Genomic DNA, 3237 nt, shown 5'->3' with positions numbered 1-3237 from the left:
GTCCCCCCCTCCCCCCATGTTTCCAGGATGGAGTAAATTTCCTCCTGGCTGGAGAGGCTCTTCCAAGTGTCACGGTCCCAGTTGTGTCAACCAAAGAATCGCATGGAGGGGATCTGGGGTTGACCACCTTCTACTAGTTTCTGAAAAAATCTGAGCAGCTATCTCATTTGGTCTGTGAGGGTGGAAAATGCAGATTTGTGAGCGTGGAAGAGACTCACCTGGATCCTTCTGCTTTGGCCATTGTGGGCCACTTGCCGTGTCCACCCCGGAGGGGGGCACCTGCTGGGCTGCTGCCCTCTGGCCAGTGAGGCTCTGGAGCGCAGCAGGTGTCCCCATCGGGAGCCCACAGGGAGAGGCAGAGAGCCCGTCAGCCACCTGGCTTCCCAGCAACCTCCCAGCGGCCAGCTCCAGCTTCCGGGCCTGAGCAGGACAATGAGCCCACAGGAAGGCCAGCGGTCACGGGAGGACAATCAGCCTTTGAGAAATAAGAGGAAGTGACTTCTAATGAAAACAAGTCAAGACATGAAATAGGAGAAGGACTTCTGCTTTGCCGCCCCTTCTCCAAATCCCCATAAGCAGCAAAGAAATAGAAAAACAAATTCAAGGCGGAGCAGGAAAGCCAGAAAGGCCATGTTGTAAGGAAAGGGATAAAGGAAATGAGAATCAGCCGCCAAACCAACCTAGCGGAGCAGAACCTGAACCCCTTCCCGAGCCAGGGCCCCGGAGCAGTTAACGAAACAAGGCAGCGGTTGAGCCCAGCTGCTTGGGCCTGGAGGCCTTGGCCGCGCCCAGCGGGTTGCGCTCCAGGAAGGCCAAGGGCCTGGTCCCGGGAAGTCTGCTCTGTCGCTGCTGGCCGCTCTCCCAGGCTTGGGGGTCAGCGTGCACGTCTTTCCCACGCATCCCGCGAGTGAGGTGCTGCTGGCCTGACACGGGCGGGGGAGGCCTGACACGGGCCCGGGGAGGCACCAGGACACAGGGATCAGCAGCTGCTGCAAACCTGCAACCCAGGCGGGCTCCCCTCCCCCCAGAGCCGTGGTTAAACATTTACCAGCATATGACAGTGGGTGGGGGGGGGAACTAAGGTCACAGAGAAAGGACAATGCCCCCGGGGTCAGGGAGACTGAGGAAAAAAGAGAACTTACCTACTTAGCCTCTCCCATGAGGCCGATTCCTGTAACCAAACATGCATTCGCTGCCATGTAAACAGTTCTTCTTTTTCTTTTTATTCTTCTTTTTTTTAAATTTTATTTATTTATTCATGAGAAACAGAGAGAGAGAGGCAGAGACACAGGCAGAGGGAGAAGCAGGCTCCTTCAGGGAACCCAATGTGGGACTTGGTCCCGGGACTCCAAGATCACGCCCTGGGCCAGAGGCAGGTGCTAAACCACTGAGCCACCCAGGGATCCCCTGAAGAAAATTTTAAAATGATTGCAAAACCTAATAATTGCGGCGAATATGCAACAAATGAGTTGGAAAACTGAGTTGAGAAAATTCTCCTGGGATGCCTGGTTGGTTCAGTGGTTGGGTGTCTGCCTTCGACTCGGGTTCTGATCCTGTGGTCGAGGATTGAGTCCCATATCAGGGCTCCTTGTGGGGACCCTGCTTCTCCTTCTGCCTGTGTCTCTGCCTCTGTGTGTGTGTGTCTCATGAATAAATAAATAAAATCTTTATTGAAAAGAGAGAAAATTCTCCCAAAATGGTATGGTAAGAAAAGAAAAAGGAGAAGGAGAAAAAAGAGGAAAGAGAGAGGGAGAAAAGGAGGGAAGGATGGGATGGAGAGAAAGAGGAGAAAGAAGAAAGAAAGAAAGAAAGAAAGAAAGAAAGAAAGAAAGAAAGAAAGAAAGAAAAGGAAGAAAGAAAGAGAGGGAGAAAGAAAGAAGAGAGGGAGAAAGAAGGAGAAAAGAAAAAAAATAATGTTAAAAGACATGGAAGATACATACAACAAAAACTATAGGTATAGGACTGTGAGAATTAAAAGGAAGAAATTATCAACGAAATAAGAAAAGAACATTTCCTGGAACTAAAGAGGGATATGGACAGAAGGGGCCTATTCAATGCCAGGCAGAGTTAAAGCAAAATTATCTTCTGAAGGTATCTGCGTATTAACCTGACAAAGAAAAGTCATTCCCTGTCTCTGTTTTTAGAAACCACCCATGAGTAATGCAAAGAATGAGAAGCAGTAACGCCAACTCCATATCTGATGAAACTAGAAGGCATCTGTAGCTAAAATAGGAAGGAATCCTGCCAGCCTGGCAAAGGTCAGACAGACACAGGGGAGCATGGGGCCCAGAGCTGCAGAGCTGAGAACAGGCCGGTGGGGACCATCCCTCCAAAGTAGGGAGTGTGGCTTAAGGGGACAATTGGTAGTCCCTCCTTTGCAACAATGGAATGAAGAGGTGGGAACTTCTCTGGCATCAGTTTGTTCCTGAGAAAAAGCTAAGGAAGTTGACTTAAGCAAAAAATATCATAGAGTAATCATATTTTCCAGGAAGCTGTCTGTTGTTGAGGGAGGAGGGAGAGGGAGAGAGACTGCCTTGGGTCACCCCTTTGAGGCTGACGCTGGTGGGCTATGGAGGAGCAAAATCTAAAGGAACTGATACACACGCATCACCATGTGCTGCGAGGAGAGTTTCTTCTGACCTTGAATGGTGTCTTGGCCTTTGTCACACGGAATTCCAGTAAATGGCTATCCAAATAGCTTATTTAAAGCTGAATAAGTAAAAAAAAAAAAAAAGAGAGAGAAAGAAAGAAAAAAAAGAAAAGAAAAAAGCTAAATAAGTAAAAAAAGAAAAAAGTGCTATCATAGGAGCAATAGAAAGAGAGAATAAAGAATGCTGATGGGGGGGTGTGGGGCAGGCAAACCAAATGACAGATGAAGAAGTCTCACCGTGGAGCAGATAAAAACTGAGACAAAACAAGTTGTCATTAAGTTTTAAATTTTTATCTCTATTAAATTCTGTGTAAAATAAGAGCACAAAGCAGAAATATTTAAAGGAATGTACGTATGATAAAAACATGAAGACATGTGTTTCTTTGTGTTGTGACACAAGATAGTTGGGCTCAGGGAGAAACGGAAAGAAATGAAAAATTGTTGAGGGGCACCTGGCTGGCTCGGTCGGTAGAGCACGTGACGGTTAATCTCAGAGTCCTGAGTCTGAGCTCCAGGTTGGGCGTAGAGATCACATTTAAAAAAGCTAGAAAAGGGCAGCCCAGGTGGCTTCAACCCAGGGCGTGACC

Source organism: Nyctereutes procyonoides, unplaced genomic scaffold (assembly GCF_905146905.1).
Source record: "Nyctereutes procyonoides isolate TBG_1078 unplaced genomic scaffold, NYPRO_anot_genome, whole genome shotgun sequence".
NCBI lineage: Eukaryota > Metazoa > Chordata > Mammalia > Carnivora > Canidae > Nyctereutes > Nyctereutes procyonoides.
Note: the sequence above shows the minus strand (reverse complement) of the source record.